Genomic DNA, 24544 nt, shown 5'->3' on the forward strand with positions numbered 1-24544 from the left:
GCCCAGTTTCCTCTTAAACTACGCGGGGCGGGGGGGGAGAGAAGCGGGGTGGGCGGGGCCAGGGGTGGGCGGTGGGCGGGGCCTGGTGGGTGGGGCGGGGCCCAGGCCCAGAGGACGGTTACTTCCGGGAAAGGCCCTGGGATGCAGTGGGAACACCTGTCTCGGCGTCAGGAGGTCTGGCTTCCCCTCTGACGTAGCCTCCGACAAGTCCTTTGGGTTTTCTGGGCCTTTCGTGTCCTTCTCCGGAAAGTGAGGAGGCTGACTGCTCCCGATTGCCCAGTCCGGCTGAGGTCTAGCCGAGGTAAGAGCCCATCCAACCAGCCTGGGCGGGTGGGGCTCAGCGCGGGGCCCTGGAGACGCACGTGGGCCAGAGGCCCTTCCTTCCCGGGGCTCCTCCCGCGGAGGCAAAGTGGACGCTTCCCCAGGGAGCTGGGCTGCCCCGTGAGAAAGCGCCCGCGGTGCCACCGGCCTGGGTTTCCCAGAGAGAGCGCCGCAGTTGAGAGGAGCAGGGAGTCCCAGCAACGGGGCTGCGGGACGGCTGTGCCCCGACGCTGCCCTCCTGCGACACGGAGAGAAGGCGCTCACATCCATTTCCTTCCTTTGTAGTCGATCTTTATTTTCATTTTTGAAAAATTAGAACAGTGAGAAAACAAATGATTCATGAGGCTGGCAGCCAATGAACCTAGTATATATGTCCCAAGTATCCTTCTCTCTCTCTCTCTCTGAACACACACACACACACACTTATATCTGATTATTTTGTGCTTTTCGCACTTGGCAGCCTCTCCTCGTTGAGGAATGTGGTTGACGTGGAGCGCAGGCCCCAGGCCGCCAAGATGGCGGCAGCTGTTGCCGCGAAGGTGAAATGCCCGGATGGGGAAACAGAGGGAGCCCCCTGCAGGCTAAGATGCAAGATTTCACCCCCAGAGACCCTGGTGGAGCGCCTCAAAGAGGTTACTGCTGGTATTACAGCAGGTATGTCGGGGTAATGAAAGGGAGTTTGCTGGGATTTTGCCGGTCCTGGCAGCCGCCTGCTGACCGTCCTTCTCAGAAGGAGCTCAGACATGAGCCCCACGCAGATACCAGCGAAGTGTGGAGGGTACCTGCGCCTCCCTGACCATGACCTGCTTTGCCTCGCATCCCTGAATCATTTTATAGCCTAATTGAGAATCAACACCTGATAAAAGAGGACTGGTAAAAAAAAATGTATATATCAACATCATCCTTTTTAATGGCTTCATAATAATTTTATCATGTGAGCATAACATAAATTATTTAACAATTCCCCATTGTTTGGAGTTTAAATTTCTTTCCCTTTTTATGTTGCTCTTATAAAACAATGCTTTGATGAAAATCGTATTCTGCATAGATCTTTGCACACCTACCTAATTATTTCCTTGAATACGATGATTTTACAGCTTCTGATATATAGTACCATGTTTCTGGAAGATTTGTTCCCGCTTATTCCCCATAGCAGCGTATAGATGTCATTCCTCCCTCTGGCTGACTCCAGGCATTATAATTCTTTTTAGTCTTTGCCACCTGAAACATAAAAAGAACGTACGTATCCTTGTTTTCAGCCGTATTTCTTTCGTTACCATTGAGGTTGAGCATTGTTTACATTTGGAAATTGTATTTGCATTTCTTCTTTCATGATTTGCTTTTTCAATGTCACTTTGCCATCTTACCCCTATGGTGTGTATATTAGTTTCCTGGCGCTGCCATAGCAAATCGCTACAAACTGAGTGGCTTAAAACAACAGATGTTTATTTTCTCCTCGTTCTGGAGGCTGGAAGTCTGAAATTAAAGTGTTCACACGGCCAGACTTTCTCTGAAGACCCTATAGTCAAATCCTTCCCTGATTTTTCCTGGCTTTGGGGGGTTGCTGGCATTCCTTGGCATTTCTTGTTTTGTAGCCGCGTTATTCCAAGTTCTGCCTCCATCGTCCTCTTGTGCTTGTCCTTGTGTCTCCAAATCTTCCTTTCCTTCCAAGAACACCAGTCACTGGGTTAAGGCTCACACGCTAACCTAGTGTGAGCTCAACTATGAAGACCCAATTCCCAAAGAAGGTCACGTTCACAGGTATCGCAGGGGTAGGACTCGAGCGTATCTTCTGAGGGACCCCACACTTTGCTTTCTCCCCTGTTGATCTGTACCAGCTCTGCATCTCACCTTTAGCTCCTTTGGCCCATGCCCGCCCCCCAGCTCAGCCTGAGAGGGACAGATTGGATTGGATTTGAAGAAGGTAGGTTTTTATTCCTGGCCGCCGTGTGAGTCACGAGTCTGTGGCATGAACCATGTTCTTCCAGAGAAGCTAAGTGACGGAGAGAGGGAGAGAAGAGGATGTCTTCCTGGCACTGCTGTGAGCGACGGTTGGCAGCTCTTCCACCGGCAGGTCTTGAAGTCAGTGGGTTAGATGGATGTTGATCAGGATGAGGAAGAGGCTGAGCCGCCGGCGCCAGATTTGAATCATAAATCAATGAACCAAGGACCACGGGGGCTGCAAACGGAATCATCTGTCTTTACTGGGGTCTCCCTGGGCTTATCTGAGGCTGTGTGACTAATAGTGGTTTCTTAAAAGCATCAAGTGGCTTTTTTTCCTGCTTCTCAAGCGTTCAAGCATTTCAACGGCAGCTTAGCCTTAGCAGTTTCTTTGCACCTCAGTGGATCATGCTCATCATAAGAAGCAGAACTAGTTGTAAAATTGGGTTGTGATGATGGCTGTACAACTATAAATATAATAAAATTCATTGAGTTTAAAAGAAAATAAATGAACAACAACAACAACAAGAAGCAGAGCTATTGCGAGCTAAGAAGAGTCTCTGCTCTCTCTGACCTCTGCAAGGTTCTCTCCTAGAAGGGAAGGAGGATGGACAATTACTGGCTTTGCTTTCCTGAGGAGTTAAGCTGGAGCAGCAGTAGTCTAGTGGGGACTTCCACTGGGGTCCCCGTTCGGCACCTCCTCTTCGGCAGCCTCACCTCCAAGGAGCAGCTCTGTGGCGTCAAGAGCACATGGGGCTCCAGAGAGATTCTGGGGTCTCTGGGAGTGGGAAGTGCCTTGTTCCAAGGTGGTGAGAGGGCAGTGTGCCAGTCATCTCTCCCCCGGATGGGCCTGGGGCGAGAACCAGTGTGGCCAGCTCAATCTTTTCTTTTCAGTGAGGTACCAAGTGCCGTTAAGGGCCGGAAGAGAGAAAGAGGATGAAGGCAGGTGTACCACACTCGCCATCACCAGCTGCTGCCTGGGAAGGGATGTATAAGCATCAATGCACGTGTCTTCCAGAGGCAAATGCTGACCAGGGGAGAAGTGCTGGAGTAAAATACCCCTGAATTTAGGGAGAGTATAGACCTGGGTTTGCTTTCTAGCTCTGCACTTCACTAGCTGAGGAGTGTGGCTTAATCCTCTTAATCTCTAAGTTTCAGTTTCTGTTTTGTAAAAATCAGACAGTATTTTGGTATGTTGTTGATAGGATAAAATCAAATGTGAGGAAAATCCGATCATAGGGTATGGCACGTAGTAGGTACCAAATCAGTACCTTCTTTCTTTTTTATAGCATCTTTCAGCCTAAATAACACGATTGGAGCCATACCACTGAATGATTCTGCCTAAAATAGTTGCTTTATCCAGCTAGTTGATGTTCTAGAATTCTCTCTCTCGTTCCTTGGGCTAAGGTACTGTCTTTTAAATATGCTTTGGAAAACTTTCTTCTCTCTTTGCCTGATCAGAAATCTCCACATCGGGTGGCTCAGACTTCACTAGTGGGTTACAAACCTGACTAGTATCCATGAGGATGTGGGTTTGATCCCTGGCTTCCCTCAGTGGCTTAAGGATCTGGCATTGCTGTGAGCTGTGGTGTAGGTCAGATGCGGCTCAGATCCTTCGTTGCTGTGGCTGTGGCATAGATCTGCAGCTGTATCTCTGATTCTGCCATCAGAGCTCCTGGAACTCCTGAGACTCCAGGAACTCCTGAGACTGCCATGCTTTAGATGACAGCTGCAGAGGTGTTTCAGAGTGTCTGTAGACTCAGGCTGGAGTAGTGACGATCAGGTGGGGGAGTTAAGATTTTCCCGGCCGTCCACATCCTGCACTGAGTCCCATCTCCCTAATCAGTTCTAGCCCCCTTCTTATCTCTCACCTGCGGGTGAGGACACTCGATTACTAAAGAGCAGGCTTTAGGGAGTTCCCTCGTGGCTCAGCGGAAATGAATCTGACTAGCATTCATGAGGACGCAGGTTCCATCCCTGGCATCGCTCAGTGGGTTAAGGATCCAGCGTTGCCCTGAGCTGTGATATAGGTCACAGATGTGGCTCGGATCTGGTGTTGCTGCAGCTGTGGTGTAGGCTGGTGGTGATAGCTCTGATTCGGACCCTAACCTGGGATCCTCCATATGCTGAGGGTGCAGCCCCAAAAAGACTGTATATATATATTCAAATCACTCCAGCTCCAAATCACAGCTCCTTTTCCCCCCTCGGAAGCAGAAGCAAAGGATTCATGACCACAGAGACCGAGAAATTAAAGTCATTTTAGTGAGTATTAGATCAGTGCTTCTGGAAACCACTTTATTGCTTTGGAAGAACTCCTTGTGATATTGTGGTAGCCAGGAGCCTTACTTAGAGCAGCTCAGACACTCTGGCCTCGAGACTTAACTCCCAGTAGCATGGTCTCCTGCAAGAATCTGTCTTTTGAAGGATGAGGCATTTTCATCACCAGGGGGAATGAGATGCTACAAGCCTACCATGGTCTTCTTCCCAGGGGCGGGTCATAATTCTGTAGTCTAAGACTGGTTCTGTGTGTGGGGCAGTGGACATTATGCTCTGGGTGGTTGAATGTGTGATTCATTTGACACTGAGAATAAAATCAGGTTGACTAATAAGAAAATACAAGCCTCAGAGGATCTGAAGAAAAGCCTTGAAATCATTGTTGAATCATAAATTAACACCCATAACGAGAATAGAAATTTACCCTAAATTTAGGACCCTCTGTTTTTATTTTTTTTTCCCACTGCGTTTAAATGCTTCCCATAAATCCTAAATATTTAGGGGCTGTAAAGTTGATTAAACCCCTGAAACATAGTTCCCTGGGACATAAGAAGAAAATATTAAGCACTTTTTTAAAGTCCATGAGCAAGACCTGAGATGTGGTTTCTTTGAATAGTAAGACTTATGCCTTCTCTACTGAGGTCAAGAGGAAATGAAGAGAAAGGAAATCAATAGGAAAATGACTCTCATGCTTGAATCATTGCTTTCTTCCACCAGGCACTTGCTCTTGGTTTGTGCAATTAATAGCAAAATGATTAAAAACATACTAAAACTTCGAAATAGAGTGTGGGCCAGTAGCCTGAGCAGAAAGATTCTTGCTCCTACATTATTCTGCCTCCTTGATGCTCCCCTCCCCCATTCTTTCATCCATCCTTTGAGCATGACTCATGCCTTAATGCTGCTATGATGTTACATATTTATATGGTGATTCATCCTTCAAGAGAGTTTGTGTCTAGCCTTGCAAATGGTCTGGCAATCCACATTCTACTAGCGCTTCCCACAAATACCGAATGCTGGCATCCCTGGTACCCAGAAGCAGTCTGCTGGTGGTCCTCCCACTTGCTATAAACGGGACCTTGCTGACAACTCGATGTCCTTCGTCACAGTCAAGTGTTCAAATCAATGAGTGTGCATCGAGTACCAGTTCTCAGATCCTACTGTTTGATGTGCGAGGTAAGAGGAAGAGCAGGCTGGCCCATTGGCACTCAGTGACTGGGGGCAGAGGCCTCTTATCCACAGGATTTATTATCTCCTTCTTTGGGAGAGGTGGATTAACTTATCCATGGTCCCAGGCTTGTAAGTGGCAGATAGGCACCCAGGTCTCCTTGATCTTAAGAGAAGGGTCAAGGAGGGAGTGACAGAGAGGGTAACTGGGAAGCTTAGATGGATTCTGAATCTGGCCTGACATTATTGGCAGGGAATTTTCCACATCCTCCCCATGTGCACTTCAGGGAGCTGAGTTGGTTTGCTGTGTTGGAACAGATGGGCCTCAAGAATGCACTTAACATAATTCCAGTTACTGTGGGGTTAAAAAGTGCCAACCAAGATATGATTTCTACAGCCTCTGCCACTGCAGACTTGAGTCTAAGGGGAATGCAGTTGGAGTCTTTGACAGTGCAACCTCGGGCATCAAGGGTTAACTCACAGGGTTAGGCAGATATCTGGGACCAGTTACAAAGAGAAGAACTGGCCACAGAGCTTACATCAAGAGAGAGAGCGAGCCAGCTCTCAAACTTGGAGAAGTCCCGTCTGCGGTACAGAAGGAGGACGGAGGAGCTGCGAGGGACTTCTGGGCAAGGTCAGCCTCTGAAGTCAGGTCTGTCTTCTGTCTGAACAACCTCAATTTGGAATTTCGATGGCTCTTCTGCCTCCAAGTCCCACCTATCTACAGCTGGTTACTTGACTCGAGTTCCACCCTGGTGGCTGGAGGTCCTGTCTTGTCTCTCCCTAGAGGCACAGGACTGGTGGATTTCACCCCGCCCCACTGCTTAGGCCCGACTGGCAACAGACATTCCTTGGATGGTGACTGCCTCCGGCTGCCTGAGTCCTGAATACCGACTGATACTTGTGTTCTTCGCCCTATGCTCTGTCTTTTGTCCTCTCTCCCCATAAGTGGATCTCCCTTCAGTGACTGACCTGAACCATGTCTGCGGTGACAACAGCCTTGAACACTGCACTTCAACTCTACCTTGGAGGGAAGATGCCTCCAGACTCTGCCTCTGTAGTCAGTGTCCTCTGCCCCCGTCTCACTCCAGTGTGAGTTTCTTGAGCCGATCCTAAGTCTGTCCCTCTGTCAGCCTCCCTGATTCATCACAGGGAATCTCAAACCTGATCCTCTCTTGGAGAGCCTGCAATCTTGCTAGATAAACAAGAAGCACGCAAGCAAAATAGATGACCAGCAGTCCAGAGCAGGACACGGTCCAGTGTTCAGTGGTGTAATGTGACGTGGTAGGAAGTCAGGGGAAGGAAAACAGCACAAGTGCTGGAATCGGGAGGGGCTCTGTGGAGGAGGTGAAGTGTGGATTGGATTGTGAGGGTGGAGGGTTAGTCTTCCATTTCCCCATCCCGGTTACGGATGCTCGAAAGGCTGTCCGAGGGGTGTGTGGGCTTCCAGGTCTTGGCTTTTGTGTGTGTTGAGTGTCAGCAGATGGAATCAGGTGGATAAGAAGGTCTCGCTTCCCTCTAGATGGCCATCAAGAGCTATTAGTTAGGAAAGCAGTTATTTACCAACAGACATTAAATCTTGGCTGCTTGTCCATATGGATAATGATCATAATGAAATCTGCTCTCCTGCCAAATAGAGATGGATAAAATCTTAAGAAATGAAGAGAGAGGTTCTTTGACAGGAAGCTGGAAGCAGCACATGTCAACCACAGGAAGGATGCCGGAAGCTGAGGGGATGAGTAGGGCTGCCCTCACAGGAATAAAAGGGTTGGTGCTGAGGCAGTGACATGCGGTTATAAATGCTGACTGTCCAGTGTTAATGTGAAGGCCCCATGATCATGCCCACAGACAAAGGCTCCCACGTGGAGTTCTAGTCTTCCGACAGCCATCAACCCAATCACGCTAGACTCTCTTTACATGCTGACCCTCGCATTGCTACTCAGCCTTCAAATCTTGGTCTTATTCCTGTCATAAATATCCCCCCCTTTGGCTCTCCCACATATTATCTCCTTTCTCATATTTGAGAAGTCTTAACTCCAGAGTCTTACTGAGAAGCAGATCTCGACTCGGCTATGAAGGCCACATACTCAATTTTCAGTCTCCTGTGGCTAGAATGGGATGGGCTCAGTCAATCCGATGAAACCACTTGGACTTTATCGGGGAGCTAGTTTCCAAGGGCAGCAGAGGGTAGAGCTGGTGTCTGGTGCCACTCGTGCTGGGCGTGCGGCATTAGCTCCAGAGGTAACCGTGGAGGACGCGTCGCGGTGCTTCTGTGGATGAAATTCGAATGTGGTTCTGGGCCCTGCTCTAAACCCTCTCTCATTCCTGGCAGTTCTGCAAATGGCCCAACATCCTTCTAATAATTTGCTTTTCTACTCAGACCAATCAGAAAGAGATCCAATTTCAGATAGGAAAACAGAAACTACTCTAGACTTTTCAGTGGGAGAAAGTTAATATCAGGACCGAAACACAGGGTAATGAAAAGCCAAAGAGACCAACAAGGAGCGATGAGGCAGCCTGAAGATGAAGGGTTGCAGACGTTGCTGCCACTCCTAGGACTGGAGTCACGGTGGGAGGTGGCTGGCTTTCGGATCCCAGAGGCTGGGCTGAACAGGGTAAGCTTGAATCAGCCTGTCTGTTGGGAGGTGGAGCTAAGGAGATGCAGCCAGAGGCAGAGATATGGCCTGAGGCAAAGCAAGAACAGAAAAAACAGCCTGATGTCTCCCTTCCTCCAGGTGCCACTGGCAGAACCCGCCCAGAGGCCAGCTGCGAGGGAGCCTTGCCATTTCCTCCCCCAAGGAACAGGGCAAGAGGAGGCAGGGAGTAGATAGGAGAGAAAACACACAAACTCCACAAGCCCACGGAGTTCATCTCCGTTGTGTTCAAGTAAGAGTGTGGCTGATAAAGTGCTGCAGGGAACATCTCTGTGTGAAAGACAGAAAGGCGTTGGAAGTCAGAATCTACAGGGCTGGTATTTCTTACTTTGAAGGACACCCCGGCGGGAAAACTCCAGGCATGCAGTGTCATCCCAGGCTTTATTTAATTCTGCTCGCACCCATGTCAGTTTTACCTTACTGTTTCACGTGCATGGGCCGTCTGCTTTTTCTCTTTCAGCCTGGAACCCTGAGATCATCAGTCTCCTTTGTGTCAGGATACCAGGAATAACCACTTCCTTGCTCAAATGTCCAAGCTTCCAGTCCTTTCTAGGTTTTTCTTAAGCTGCTTGAGACTTGAGCTGTGTGAACCATGAACTGGTGGAAATGCTACAGCTCGCGAGAAGGACTTAAGTCGTAGGTGACCCGGGGAGGCCTAGGGGTCTGGCAGAGGAGGGACTCCGAACAGTTTTGTGTGATTTCGCCCAGAGCTGCCCTGAGCCTCATGGGCCCTTGGGTAGAAGCACCCATCCCTCTAATTTATGACCCCCTAGATCTCAGCTTCCAGGGTTCTTTTTTCTTGATTGTTCCAACACTGAATCAAAATTAGGGACTAAGTTTTGTTTTGTTTTTTCATCCTGGTGCCTCCAGTGCTTAGCATAGTCCAGTGTTAAGTGTGGGAAAGAAAAATAATGAAAGCGTAAGTAAGGGCATGGAAAAATGAATGATAGCCACTGTAACAAGTATGGCATCAACTGCACTGAGTAGCCAACTCAGATAAATGTCTCCTAGCCTTCTGCCTTTTCTGTGGTTGTTCCTGGAATGGGTGTGTATACTTTATGACACTTGCTGCTGTGGGAAGGAAGAAGATGAGAATTCCAGAAGCTCAGAAGCTTCAGAAATGCAGAAAGTGTGAGGAGATGGCTCTTTTTGTTTGCTACTCCAAAGGAATGGCTCAGTGGCCAAAGGTGGCACTGAGTCGGCTTGAGCCTGCCTTTCTACTCGCGTCTCCCCATTCACATTGCCAGCCAAGTCAGGCTGCTGTGGGAGATTTCCTTGGGGAGACCTGCAAGCTTATGGGTCATCTGTTTTAAAGTGGAGGTCTCTATGATGGGGAAGGAATGAGAACTGTTACCCTGAAAGCCAAACTCAATTTCAGTATGGCCAAAGAGACAAAAGCAAGAGAAGACTCTATAAATTCTGCCTGTTCTATACGAATTCCCATTACGAGCATTGTGTGATGATAGAGGGTTCTAGAGCCCCAAAGCTTGGAAACTGTTAGGTCTCTATTGATGAGCTTCCTCTGCTTCCACCTCTTTCTCTGTGAGAGTCTGCACGATAGCCATCACGTGCGCGCGTGCGCACACACACGCAAAACCACACACAATACACACACAAACAGACACACTCGTGTGCACATCCACATACCAGTGGTCCCCTGGCAGACCCAAGTCCACCTTCCTGTTGTTAATTTATGATCCTTCTTGCCTGGTGTCTGTTTTGGCTGATGCTGAAGTGACTGTCTCCCTTTGGGAAATTCCAGGAAGTTGGGAAATATCAGAAATCAGGATATGGGGTCTGAAAAATAGCAGTGTGGGTGAATAATAGGTACAGAGGGATGCCTGGCAGCTTGCCAGAGACCAGGAGCCAGAGCTCCTTAGGAAAGTGTCATCACATCTCCTGGGTGGCTCATGTCTTCTCAGTAGGAACTGAATGAACAGGAGACCACCCTGGAATTGGCTTTTGGAAAAAAGATTTTTTTTGACCATTATCCAGGTTCTTGCCTTGAAAACTGGAAGCCCTTGGGATGGAAATGCTATAAAATTGGGTTGCAATGATGTTTATACAACTATAAATGTAATAAAATTCATTCAGTTAAAAAAACAAAACTGGAAGCCCCTGGAGCCAGAGTCACGGGAGTAGGTGAGAAGGTAAAAGGGATCAGGGAGCCCAGGAGTCCACCTGGCTGCTCTCTCTTCCAGGGGTCCTTTAGTGACCCCAAAGAGAATGCTCGGATCACTCTCCATGGTGCAGCTGAGGCCGCATTAACAGCTTTAGGGCTGCTCACTGGACATATGGTCAGAGAGAAGGTGCAGATTTAGGGCTAATTCTTTAAACACGGAAATACTCCTCTCCAACATTGTAAATCAACTATACTTTAATAAAGACATTTTTTAAAAAATTAAAAGAAATCCCATCGAGGCTCAGCGGAAATGAACCTGACTGGCATCCGTGAGGACGCAGACTTGATCCCTGGCCCCGCTCAGTGGGTTAAGGATCCGGCGTTGCCGTGAGCTGTGCTGTAGGTCGAGACGCAGCTTGGATCCTGAGTTGCTGTGACTGTGGTGTAGGCCGGCGGCTACAGCTCTGATTCAGCCCCTAGCCTGGGAACTTCTGTGTGCTGTGGATGCGGCCCTAAAAAGACAAAAGAGAGAGGGGGAGAAAATGTTCCCCTCTGTTTCTCACACTTGTGGGCAGGAGCTCCTGGTTCTTTTTCTCTTCCTTTCCCACCTCATCTTTTGTCTCTTTAGTGTTTTCTCCTCCAGCTTCGCTTCCTCTTGCCTCCCCTCCCCTCCCACCACCCCCTAGTCCTGGTCCCCTCCCGCTCCTGCTCCCCCTCCTCCCCTCTCCTCCCCTCTCCTCCCCACCCCCTGCTTCCATCTCCCCTCCCCCACCCCCTTCTCTCCCGTTTTCTCCGCGGGCCTCTCATAATCCCTTCTCTGCCTGGCCCTCCTCTCCTTCTGGAACTGCTCTGAATAGTGACCACCCCGTCCCAAATTCATGTCCTACCTAGAACCTCAGAAGGTGAATTTGTTTGGAAATAAGTGTGTTATAGACGAAATCAGTTAAGATGCAACCATACTGGAGTAGGCTGGGTCCTTAATCCCACAGGATGCTGTCCTGCTAAGGAGAAGAGAAACTCAGAGACAGACAAGCCCAGGGAGAAGCCAGGTGACGATGGAGGCAGAGAAATTATGCATCTCCAAGCCAAGGATGCCAAGGGTTGCTGGCAATAACCAGAAGCCAGGGCGGAGCAAGGAAGGGTTCTTCCTTCGAGCCTTCAAGTAGAACATGGCATTGCTGACCTCCTGACTGCAGAGCTCTAGCCTCCAGAACTGTGGGAGGGTGTATTGTTTTAAGCCGCCCGTTTACAGTCATTTGTTACCTCAGCCCTAGGAAACGAACACATTTATCACTAGATTCCAACATACTCCTCTCTCCCATCCCCAGCTCATTTTGTTTAGATCCAAACCATTAACCCCATCCATCGCATTCCTGGCATCAGGTATCAGCTGGATTTTTCTCTTTGCCAAGCTCTCCTTTGCAGGACTCCCCCCTCACCAGCGGTGTGGGCTGCTGCTCTGCTCAGAAGTGTCAGGGTTTGTAAAGATTTCATGAGGGAACCTCTTTTGACCTGATCTTCCCAAGTGAATATGCCTTCTTCAGAAAGACTCAAGAATCTGGGTTTTAAATCTCCACGTGGCCCTGGGCAAGTCTCTTAACCTCTCTGTGCTCCAGTGTCCTCATCAATAAATTAAGGAAACCACTTCTGCCTTTCCTGCCTCCAGAGATTGTTGTTCAGGGAGGAGACCTTTACCAGCATGGCGCAGGATGCTGCGCGTTTTGTAGCCCTTGTCATCCAGACCTCGGAAGCTGGAATGAACTAAATAGTTAGAGAACACCCAGAAGGTGACAGGGACTTTGAAAACTATTGTTGTATCAAATCCTCAAAGCAGCCTACCAGATGGGTGATTCCCATTTTAAGTGAAAATCGACTTGAAGTGAGGAGTTAGCACTTATACAAGAAATGGCGAAGATCTTAATTGAACCCAGAGTTTCTGACGCCCAAACCAGAGGTGATTCTCCCGCATCACACTATGATCTTCTTGTGTGTTGACTGATTTAATTATTATCATTATTATTTTTGCTTTTTAGGCCGTACTTGCGGCATATGGAAGTTCCCAGGCTAGGGGGTCAAATCAGAGCTGCAGCTGCCGGCCTACACCTTAGCCATGGCAACTCAGGATCCAAGCCACATCTGCGACCTGCACCGCAGCTCATGGCAATGCCGGATTCCTAACCCACCGAGCGAGGCCAGAGATCAAACCCACCTCTTTATGAATACTAGTCGGGTTCATTTCCACTGAGCCACAGTGGGAAACTCCCCTGATTTACTTTTAAATGACATATTTCCTTCCCACCTTGAAATATTTCTCTGACCTCTCAGGACAAGATATGAACCCAATAGATGTGGTCTGTTTTGTAAGGTGAGCTATCATTTTCAAGTATGAATTTTAACAGCATGCCCAGAAACCATAGAGGAAACATTTTGGTGGAATAATTGATGAAAGCAGTCAGGAGTCTATTGGGAGGTGAAGGATTTGAAGTGATTTTAAAGTTGAAGGTTAAGCAGGAGTTCCCTTTGTGGCTCAGCGGTTAACAAACCCGACTAGGATCCGTGAGGATGTGGGTTCGATCCCCAGCCTCGCTCAGTGGGTTAAGGATTCCGTGTTGCCATGAGCCATGGTGTAGGTCGCATGTGTGGCTTGGATCCCGCGTTGCTATGGCTGTGGCCGACAACTGCTGCTCTGATTCGACCCCTAGCCTGGGAAACTCCATACGCCGTAGGTGCAGCCCTAAAAAGAAGAAAAAAAAAACTGAATGTTAAGCAAACTTTTGGAGGGGATACAGGAAAGACTGCATCTAGAAAGGAGAGGAGGGATCAAGTTTAGGAGTTACAGCAGGCGAGAGAATGAGTGAATCTGAACCTATGCTCTGCAGTCGGGGCAGTTTGGAGCTGGAGAACTTTATCTGCATTGTGTGTGTGTGTGTGTGTGTGTGTTTGTGTGTGTGAGAGAGAGAGAGAGAGAGGGATGTGTATGTGTCAGAGGGAGACAGAAATTGTCGTAGGCATCTTCGATTTCTCCACTCTCTGTGCATCTTCCTGCTTGCTGAGTCTTTCCCTTCCTCCCAGAGCCAAGGAAATGGCAGCTCCTTCTTTAGGCATTTATCTGACATCCGCCTCACCATGAGGGAACAGACCCTTTTTCCTCCCCTCTTTAAGTCCCAGTCGTAGCTTCCATCTTCCCACCCTGAGTGTGATTAGGGTGAAGAAAAGCACATAAAGAAAATCAAGTGTCGGGTAATTACAGCCCATAATCTGTTTACCTTTAAGAAGAGCCCATATTGGGAGTGCATCCCTCACTCCGAGCACCCGGCAGAGGCAGATGCGTCATTTATCCTGAAGTATATTATCTGCTGTGCTATTTATGATGAAATGAGTTTGCCAGCCGTCGCCTATCAGGTCGTAAACATCTTGCTCAGCCTTGAAAAATGGCTTTTAATGTGGTCTTGTTGCAAGATTGGGGTGAAAGGGCAACGTGTGGCTCCCCCACTTCTACTGCTCCCCCAGTGGGGTGTGCAGGGTAGTGTCCTGGGGTGGGGAGCTGTGCTCCTTGGCCTCATTTACACCCCCACCTGCTCCACGGCCCGGTGGATTTGGGCTGCTCCACAGATTCGTAAGCAGAGACCACAGCTTGCTCACCTCTGTATCTGCTGTGTTCGGCACATGGTTGTTTGTCAACAAATCAATAAAATGGAGTAAGATGAATTGATTTACATCTGGGAATGTTTAGACTCTGGGGTCACTCTTAGGAATTCCTTGAGAAAAACAGAAGAAATACTTAGCAGCCCTAGAGCTTGTTTATTTATTCAGTCACATGTTTGGTCATGCATTCTTTCACTTGGTCAACAGATGCTTATCCAGAACTATTGTGTGCAGGCACTGTGCGTGTGGGCTTGAAAATGATAAAGATAAAAGAAATAGCTTCCACCTTCAAGGAGCTCATGGTCTAGTACTAAAGGCGAGAGAGAAAGAAATGATAGAAAGAAGACAATAAAGCCATTGAAAGCGTGTGGGTGGGTGTGCTGAGAATGAAGAGATCACTGCTGCTGGAGGCGTAGGCAGGAGTGGGTGTTGGAGTGGGATTAGAATGGTGTATGTGTTTTTTGTTTGCAAGTAAAAGAAATCAAAGCTAGCTAGCTTTAGCTGGTCACAGGGAGTTGGCTGTGGTATCTCTTGAAATCTAAGGGAGCACTAAACCTAGAAGTCTCAGGTGGGGTGGGACGCAGAGAGAGCCAGGACCCTCAGCAGTCAATGTGTGGTCCCTCGCTTGAAGTCTCACAGTCAGTAGGATTCTGTGTCAGCGCTTCTCTGCCTTTCTGGTCCTACCTTCAGCTTCCAGGAGGTAGGACGTGAGTGTCAAGACTTCAGCCCCTAATCTCATTAGCTCTGGCCAGAGGAACTAGCCCCAGAAACACGGCTGCTAAGACCCCTTTGGGCAGTGGACGCTGTTCCCAGCTCCCTTGGTGCCCTTGGACAATACTGAGAACACTGTGCCCAAGATCACCATGTCCCTCCAGGCTGAGGGTTTTATGCCACTTCCTTCCTGAGGACAGAATGAAGGAGAGAATTCTGGACAGTGTCCTGAGAACTCTTCCGAAATGTTGCAAGTCCATTTAGATCTACAGATAGGACTTGTCCGAAGGGGCTCCTTCCAGATGGGGACGGTTTGGAGGTATATGGACAAAGTCATGCAGAAGGTTGAGGTGTGGGGAGTTCAGGGCTAAACGCACCCCCGTTAGGTGTCTCAGCCTTAGTACCCATCCGTTCTCCCAGCCTTCGCTACGTCCTGTCCAGACAGGCCTGTGTGTGTGTGTGTGAGTGCAAGCGTAAGCATTTGTGATTGTGGCTATGTATGAGTGTGTGAACATGCGTGTATGAGCAGGTGTGTGAACGTTCTGGGCGGGGCAGTAGTGTGAGAAGATCGCAGTCAACAGCCAACTTGAGGCTTCTCAGGCCACATGGGCTGCTTCTCAGCATAGCTTTTACGGCCTACCATGTGAGATGATTTTTCTGCCCTCCACCTGAGAAAATTACTAAAATTACTAAATGCTCTCTTGTATTAACCAATCTTCTCTACGTGCCATCCCAGGCGGTGGAGTAGAGCAGGGAGAAAAATACCTATTCTGCATCACAACAGCAATTTCATCCTGTCAAAATCCAGTCATTTGTTTCCTGCAGCATAAGCTCATTCTATCCTCTTGAACTTTCTCTGTATGTTTCTTTTTATTATCACCCTTGGGCTGAATACTGCCATTTCCTTCTCTTCCCGGCCACCTCTTCTTCGGACAAAATAATTCTGGGTCTGTTCACTCCTGCGTGCTCCCTTTCCTGGCTCTCAGAGGCGTCGGCTGCCCCACCTCGGGCACTTTCTCCTCCTCCATTTTCATCTTGCTCATTCCTCCATGTGCCCGTCGGAGTCCCACGTTTTCCCAAACAGCTTAAGAAAGTGGACTTTGGAGTTCCTGTTGTGGCTCATCAGTAATGCATCCAACTAGTATCCATGAGGATACAATCCCTGGCCCTGCTCAGGGGGTTAAGGATCCAGCGTTACTTTGTGATATGTACCTTGGGCAAATTGTTTTCAGCTCCAAGGCTCAGTTTCCTCATCTGTAAGATGGGGATTATACTTCCTACCTCCTGAGATCACTGTGAAGACCGAGTGAGTTAATACTTTGAGAGGACCCAGAACAGTGCTTAACATACAGTGAGGACTCAGTTCGTGTTAATTACTATCATTCCCCCGCTCCGTGAGGACCAAGGAGACACTCTATCTCGAGGAGCCTTGTGTAGTACCTGGCATATAATAGCTCCTTAGGAGGAGAAAGCCAGCTAGTACTCCTAATTACAGTGAGCCATGATAAATACATTTTTAAGTTATGCAAAAGAACAAAAAGAGCTTATGTTTCGGATAACCAGCGTCAGTCTATTTCAGGCTACTAGGATTTCCTATTTCTCTAGAAAAATGGAATCTACAAGGAGAACTAACATTTATAGGGCACTTAACTTTGTACCGGCTACTGTGCTAGGGGCTTTACAAACTTTTTATTTTCCATTTAAGCTAATAAGTCCTCATTGTACAGACAAGTCACGTAAGGCCCAAAGAGATTAAATGTCTCTCTCAAAGGTGCGTTAGAGAATAACGAGAAAGCGAAGATCTCAACCGGATAGGTCTGGACTCCATAGCAAGTGCTCCTTTCACTTTTCAAATTTGCTTTTAACAACAACAACAACAACAACAACAACGACAGCGACCACAACAACAGCTTCCCAGAGCGCTCAGCAGCGCTCAGCTGCTCCCCTGACCTTTCTTTGCTGTGTACGGAAGCAGGCACACTTTGGCTCAGGCTGAGCTTTTCTTTTTGCCAGAAGGTCCATGTCAGGGGGCATAGCTTGGAGTGCAGCTCAGTAAACATGTGTGTGACTGCTGAGTGCCAAACACCACCACAAGATCTGGACCCACTATGACGTATGGGACGTGGTGGCAACTGTCCTCCCGGAAGTCAGTGCCTGGAGAGACAGATCCATGTAATCTGATAATGGTGGCATGATGATAAAAGTTGAAGGGCGGAAGCCTGCCTTGGGAGCTGAAGGAGCTCAACAAGGAGGGGGACTGGGGAGCCTGGGCTTTGAAGGGAGGTTCTTCTGGAAGAGAAGATGCCAGAACTTAACATGGAAAGGCGAGGAAGAGCCAGACGAGGAAAGATGGCAAGAGTGTTCAGGAAGAGGGGAGAGAAGGAGCAAGCCGCAGAGGGGAGGGACGGCGTGGAATGTCTGGAGGATTCCCTGCCACTTGGATGTCCCAAAGTGGAAAATGCAATACAGTCATGGGCAGAGAGCCAGTGAGAAGGGTAGGCAGGGTCAGATCTCAGTTGTCCTTGTATGTGTATCTGGGAGTTTGGATGTCATCCCATACACTCTAGGCATCCAGTGATGACCCCCTGGCAGAAGAGTGATAGGCAGGAAGGCTGGGATTGAGGTGAGCTAGGCTGGAAGTAAGGGGGCTTGTTGAGTGGCTATGGTTCAGGGTAACAGGTGAAGGCAGAGATTCAAGAAGCATTAGGATGGAGTTCCCATTGTGATCAGTGGGTTACAAACCCGACTAGTAACCATGAGCATGTGGGTTCAGTCCCTGGCCTCACTCAGGGGGTTGAGGATCCTGCGTTGCTGTGGCTGTGGTGTAGGCTGGCGGCTGTGGCTCCGATTAGACCCCTAGCCTGGGAACTTCCATGTGCCATACATGCAGCCCTAAAAATTAAAAAAAAAAAGAAAAATTAAAAATTAAAAAAGAAGCAGCAGCATTAGGAGATCAAGTTCTTAGGACTCGCTGGTTGAGAAGGAGGGTAAGAGGGGGTCAAGGATGATGTCCAAGATTTTGCCATGGACAACTGAGAAAATGATGGTGCAGCTGGGAGGGGGACTAGGAAGAGGAGGAGGCTGATGGGGAGGTAGAAAGCCTTGACTGCTGTGCATATTAAATCCAGGGTGCTTGTTTGGACATGCACGTGAAGGTAAACATCCGGCAGGCATCGTACCTTGAGACTGAAACTAAGGAGCTGGTCAGCTGTGGAAGTCACCACTCTTGGCCACGTGCAACCCAGAAACCATCACAGACTACGGGTGTCTCCTCTGGACCTCACCAGCCTGACATCTCCCCTGCTCTCTGCGTGTTCTAGCAGAGCAGCCCTGTTGTGTGCACAGCCAAATTGCTTGGCCTGGATTTCTCTTCTCATCACGTTGCTTCACCCTCGTGCCTTTGTTTCATGGTGTTCCCTCCTTTGGGAAGACACTTCTACTTTGCTTACCCAGTTAATTCTCCCTCAGCCCTGGCCTGGCTCTGGGTTCCAGGGCAGATATTTAAATCGAACACTCCGCATGGCCCCCAGGAGTCTCATAGTCTTCAAGGCAGATACAGAGCTGGTTTTGACAAATCACCCAGCGTTACATCAGCAGACGCCTTGGCTGTCATCGAGGTTTCCTCTCCCTCTCTTCCTCCTCCTCCAGGCTTGTTTCAGTTTTTTTTTTGTTTGTTTGTTTGTTTTTTTTTTTTAGGGCTGTACCTGCAGCATATGGAGGTTATCAGGCTAGGGGTTTAATCAGGGCTACAGCTGCTGGCCTACACCACACCAACAGCAACGCCAGATCCAAGCCACGTCTGCGACCTACACCACAGCTCGTGGCAACGCTGGATCCTTAACCCACTGAGCGTGGCTAGGGATTGAACCCGCAACCTCATGGTTCCTAGTGGGATTCGTTTCCCCTGTGCCATGACGGGAACTCCCAGGCTTCTTTCAACTCTTCTCTTGCTGCCTGAAGTTTCAACCACCACAAGCCTAAGAGTAGTGACTACAAATCAAGTCTCTTCCCTCCCAGCGGGATTCTGCATGGAGATCACCCCAAGCTGCCCTTGCCCTGGGATTTCGCAGCCACACCAGTGATCTGCATCGGCTTATTGAAAGTCAGTCACAAGTCAAAATGACAGACTCACACAGGAGAACACTGTTGTTTGGGCCCCGCGGCTCTCGGATCAATACTTTTAATTGTGGGCTCCAGGGTAAGATAAAATAGAAAGAAAGCAAGGCAAGAAGGAAGGAAGGAGGAGATGGGGAAAAGGAGGAAAGAAAGAAGGAAACAAGAATTGACTGAGTTTCTGCTGTGTACCAGACTTGGCACAAAAAGCTGGTGATCCAGAGGTTCATTCAGCCCCCATCTATCAAGCACCTACTCTGTTCCAAATACACCAGAACCTGAGGATACAGAGGCGAATAAGCACTTACTCAAGCTTTGCAAAGCCTACAACTTAGGGGGGCAGACAAGCACCTGATACTACACAGTGGAATGATTTTTACATACAAAGAGCTAAGGGAGCACAAAAGAGGAGGGAACAGCTTTGGCTGGGGAGACAGGTGGTCTGGGGAGATGTCATGATGGGCCACTAGGAGGTTCTGAACTGAGAGGGTAGGAGGAAGGTCCCAAAGGAACAAGGGCTTGGAACGTGTGCATATACCTGCTTGTGTATTTGGGGCTAACTGAATACTTTGGCTCCAAGTGGCTCCTGCTTGCCAGCGCCCGATAGACTAGCTCTCTGCATATTGACTTTTCCTTATTTGCCTTTAATAATTAAGCACTAAGGAAGTGGCTTTGATTGTCAGCCTCACTCTCGGGGTTAATTAGATATTTCCAAATAACCTGCCAAATGCTTACTTTTGTCCCAGGCTCGGCTCCCTCATTCTGTCCCTTTCCCCAAACACTGATTTCTCCAGAGAGCTCTTGTTGGAGAATTGACTGGAGCTAATTATTCCAGATAATTAAGATTGCTAAGCAAAGCAATTTAATTCTTTCTATTGAAGAAAAAAATTTTTTTTGAGAACTGTTAATGCCTGCATAGCACACCATCAATAAAACTCCTTTTAAAAGGTTAAGTTGGCCGAGTGCAGTATTGAATTGAAAATGACTGGGGTCAAATGAAATCCAGTAAAGATATTTAGCAGAGTAATGAAGTTTATTTGGGAACAAATGGCTTTTTCTTATCAGAGTTTGTTTTTACTTGAGGCAGTGTTGAAATGGGGAAAAACCATTAAGTCCGCCAAGCCACCTGGGCTAAAAGAAGTTTGTTTTCTGGGACCTCCCACTTACCTTCTGGGTGTGCCCGGTACCACCCTCTGCCCTTCCCCTCCCTCCTAAGAGTGAGACTCTGAGACTCTCCTCTCCCTTCCAAGGTTCCACTTCTCTCCAGTGTCCTCTGTGCCACAAAATGATGACACAGAGGTCAGAACTCATGTGACATCCTGGGGGTGGGGAGTAGAATATACAGAATTGCAAAAACAACCTGAATTTGTTGCGCATTTAAACATTTGGAGACTTCACTTAAATCCAAGTTTCCAGCTCTTTGCAGCCTGGCATTCCTCGAGTAGCAATGGATGGAACAGACCAGCCACTGTCCCCTTTAGACCAGGCACGTGGGCCAACAGCCCACCCAGCCGTCTTCATTTACAATCTTACCTGCTTGGTAAGCGTTGAGGTTTAAAGACCTGGGTGGAGACTACTGTTTCCACTTCCTCTCTTCCCCATTGTACCCAAACTAGCATTTTTGCTTTTTTTGGGCAGATTTTAATTTTGAGATACGTAAACAATCTGATCAAACAGATCCATTTCCTGAGAGTAAATGACTTTGCTTGATCCCTCCCAGGGGTATTGCATTTTCAGATTGTGTCAATTGGATCTCTGTTGAATTTGGGGGTCCTGTGCCCAAGGAAAAAACTGAAGAATATTGGGTTGTAGGAGGAATGTTATTGGATAGCCAGTTTTCTCGGGTGATCTTCAACCAGTTCATGGTGACAGCATCTCTTGGTGGCCAGGGAGGGGCTTGGTACTCAGACAACTCTGGATTCCCATTTGGATCATCACTCGTTCTCTCTGATGACCATGGTTTCTGAGCCTCTCTCTCCATAGCTGGAAATACAGTTTATTTCTGGGACTCTTGAAAGGTTCTCCTGAACTGGTAGACGTAAAGGGCTTGGAACACCTTAACTGCCTGAAAAATGCTATTCTTTCCATGGCCAGTTTTACTTTCATTTGGGTCTGGGGAATAGATATCTGAAAGTTTCCAAATGACTACCGAATCATTATCTCATTTTTTAATTACAAAGAATTATATTCAAAATAAATATCAGGGAGTTCCCATTGTGGCTCAGTGGTTAACGAATCCGACTAGGAACCATGAGGTTTCGGGTTTGATCCCTGGCCTTGCTCAGTTGGTTAAGGCTCTGGCGTAGGCCAGGGACGACAGCTCCGATTGGACCCCTAGCCTGGAAACCTCCATATGCGGTGGCGGCGACTCAAGAAAAGGCAAAAAAAAAAAGACCAAAGGAAAAAAAGTTATCTAAAATAAATAAATAAATAAATAAATATGAGAAAACACATTTACTATTTAAAAAGCATTTGCTTCCATCAGTTGGTTTGGCGATGTCCACACAGAGCCATCATTCTTGCTAGGAACTGTACAAACCATAATGCACTCATTTATTCTTTGGTCAGTGCATCCATTTATTCAGTAAGCCTTTGTTGAGACTAATTAATCAGCTTTGGCTGGGTTCTCGTGTTAAGGAACAAACCCCAAACCTCAGTGGCTTACAGTCGAATACTTGGCTCTTCTTCATGTTATGTCCTAGTTGCATGTCAGCTGTGGTCCTGTTCCAAGGTATGTTCTAGCTTCTCAGATCTTGGATGAAGGAGCAACCTGTACCTGGGACATGCAGTTGTTGTGGCAGAGTGGGGAGGGGAATTGGTGATGTCATCTAGTATTTCTTGAAGATTCTTTTTGAAATTGTCCATCAGGAGTTCCCGTCGTGGCGCAGTGGTTAACGAATCCGACTAGGAACCATGAGGTTGCGGGTTCGGTCCCTGCCCTTGCTCAGTGGGTTAACGATCCGGCGTTGCCGTGAGCTGTGGTGTAGGTCGCAGACGCGGCTCGGATCCCGCGTTGCTGTGGCTCTGGTGCAGGCCGGTGGCTACAGCTCCGATTGGACCCCTAGCCTGGGAACCTCCATATGCCGTGGGAGCGGCCCAAGAAATAGCAGCAACAACAACAACAACAACAACAACAACAAAAAGACAAAAAAAAAAGTATATAAAAAAAAAGTATGAAATTGTCCATCATCAGCACCACTCCCACCTCATTGGCCAAAACAAGTCACATGGTAAAGTACTGCAAGACAAGCAGTGGGGAGGGATGCTTAAATTACAGGACAAGGGAAGCAGGTATTTGGGGACCGTTCCCTAAGTGCTAGGCATAAAGGAACAGATGAGATAGGAACCATTCCGTCAATGAAGGCACAGCTGAGAGAGGAAGATGGACCTGACATGATTGCGGGGAAACATAATTAATGGCTGTAACAGCTTACAATGAACACAGTTTTTAAGTAATTTGCACATATTAAATGATTTAATCTCACACAGCTCTATGAAGTAGGAAGTGTTACTGCCTCTTCCCCATGTTATAAGCGGGAACGGAGGCACCCAGCAGTCAAGAAACTCACCCAAGATCACAGAAGCAAAACACAGCCCAGAATACACTCAGACCTGGCTGATGAGACTCGGGTGTCTGTTTGCAGGACCACGGCACTGGGTTGTCGCTTTGGGGATGACGGAGAGTGTCACAGAGGCTCTGGCGGCACAGGCTCGAGGAGAGGCAGTGTGACAGTCGATGGTCCTTGAGGACTAAGGAGGATTTAGCCAGGAGAGAAAAAGGCACACATGATGGAGAGAGGAAAGAAGAGACCGAGGCTCAGAGTGGAGCCGCGTCCTGAGTGTGGCACCAGGGGCCTTTGGGTGCTGCCGAAGCAGGAGGTGTGTGGCAGCAAACCTGCAGAGGGCCCAGATTTATACTTAAGGCTCTGGGGAGCCACTTAGGGTGGATTTGGGAGCACAGGGGTTGAAGCAGGGAGACTGTTGTGGGGTGGTGGCAATTCGCCCCTCTATCCTCTTCCCCCAAAGGGATTTGCTATTAGGAAATTCATTTGCTATTTGCAGGATCATTTTTCCCTAGCTGTCTGGGGCCGGGGTGCTGAGTGGAGGGTAGGGTTTGGTGGGCCCTGGGTGGATAAAATAGACCACCAGTCCACCCAGGCTGCCGTATTTCCACTGCATCACACTGTGTGTTCCACACGTCTGCACAAACACTGAGCATTTTTTGTTTTCCCTGAGAAGCAGAATGCCAGCAGCTTTATTTTTCTCCAGGGTATAGTGCTGAATGTTATTTATTGTTCTAACTCTGAATTCAGCGGTGTCTTTTTTTTTTTTTTTTTCCTTTTTTCCTGTTTCCTTCTGACGGATGATTTGCTCTGGAACAATTAACAGACTGAAGGCTGTGTTCCATCTCCTCATGGGCTCCCGCCAGGCACCCCTGAGAGCGCAGGAGGGGAAAGGCTTTCTTCTTGATCCTATTACTCCTGCCCAGCACCAGGCAGGATTAATTAACCCACCAGGTTTTGCTTCATTACCAGGAAGAAAGAAGAGCCAGCGACAGCGGATTCAAACATGGAGAAGGCAAAGAATTCGGTGCTCGCGGGCCCTAGAGCCCTTCTAGGACAGCCGGCCTGGCAAGAGGGTGACCCGGTGCCAGTACAAACCCTCAAGCGCCCTTGTGTGTCATCCTCAGAATTCGCACTTGGAGTCCACAAAACCCGACACAGACTTTGAGCTGAGCCCCACGGGGGCCAATGACAAACTGTCTGCTTCTTCCAGGCTCTGTGTCTCGGCGGAACTGGGAGTGTGATCGTACCTACCCTCCAGGGTTGTCGTGAGAATTAATTAAATGTGGTACCGTGTGTGAAAGTTCCCGTCGTGGCTCAGCCGTTAACGAATCCGACTCGCATCCATGAGGTTATGGGTTTGATCCCTGGCCTCACTCAGTGGGTTAAGGATCTGGCGTTGCCGTGAGCTGTGGTGTAGGTCACAGATGGAGCTTGGATCTGGCATTGTTGTGGCTGTGGTGTAGGCCGGCAGCTACAGCTCTGATTGGACCCCTAGCCTGGGAACCTCCATATGCCGCAGGCGCAGGCCTAAAAGGAAAAAAAAAAAAAAAAGTACTTTGTAATTTGAGCACTTACTTGGGCAGAGGCCCTCCTTGGAGCGCGGGGTTGGGTAAAAGTATTTGGGAACATTGTTCTTGCTGTTCAGCAAAGTCCAACAGACTAGACCCGTCCATGCAGTTGTTTAATGACAAAGCTGGGGGCTCAGAGGAGTTTCATTTCACATGCCAGCCGTGGCTGGCTGGCTATAGCCGTCGGAGTAGTTGCCAAAAGGGATTCTGAAGCTCTTTCTCAGCTCAGTTTGAAAGGATATTGAGGGAGGGTAGAAACGGATGTCATGGTCACAACCTAGATATGTGGTGAGACCCTACTAGGTATTTACAATGCCTGATATTAGGAGTTGCCCTTGTGGGAAGGTTAAGAACCAGATATGGTATCTGTGAGGATGCAGATTCGATCCCTGGCCTCAATCAGTGGCTTCAGCATAGGTCTCAGATATGGCTTGGATCTGGTGTTTCAGTGGCTGTGGTGCAGGC

At 48.4% G+C, this 24544-nt stretch overlaps 3 long non-coding RNA genes across 4 annotated transcripts in view; 2 read left to right on the forward strand and 1 right to left on the reverse strand.

Moving 5' to 3' along the window:
• Positions 1 to 111: 111 nt before the first annotated feature.
• LOC125110792 (uncharacterized) overlaps positions 112 to 24544 on the forward strand; it is a 147521-nt gene continuing 123088 nt past the window's right edge. The window contains exons 1-2 of one of the 2 annotated variants that reach the window (XR_007130721.1): positions 112 to 301; positions 782 to 975. This is a non-coding gene — a long non-coding RNA (uncharacterized LOC125110792). Of the gene's footprint in view, positions 976 to 24544 lie in introns of both variants that reach the window. The other variant, XR_007130720.1, reaches the window with a different exon arrangement.
• On the forward strand, positions 8103 to 23814 carry LOC125110796 (uncharacterized). The gene is made up of 2 exons (XR_007130728.1): positions 8103 to 8315; positions 23335 to 23814. It is a non-coding gene; the product is annotated as an uncharacterized LOC125110796 (long non-coding RNA).
• LOC125110795 (uncharacterized) lies at positions 10958 to 14099 on the reverse strand. The gene is made up of 3 exons (XR_007130727.1): positions 13743 to 14099; positions 11364 to 11474; positions 10958 to 10988 (listed from the first exon to the last, which is right to left on the reverse strand). It is a non-coding gene; the product is annotated as an uncharacterized LOC125110795 (long non-coding RNA).

Source organism: Phacochoerus africanus, chromosome 11, assembly GCF_016906955.1.
Source record: "Phacochoerus africanus isolate WHEZ1 chromosome 11, ROS_Pafr_v1, whole genome shotgun sequence".
NCBI lineage: Eukaryota > Metazoa > Chordata > Mammalia > Artiodactyla > Suidae > Phacochoerus > Phacochoerus africanus.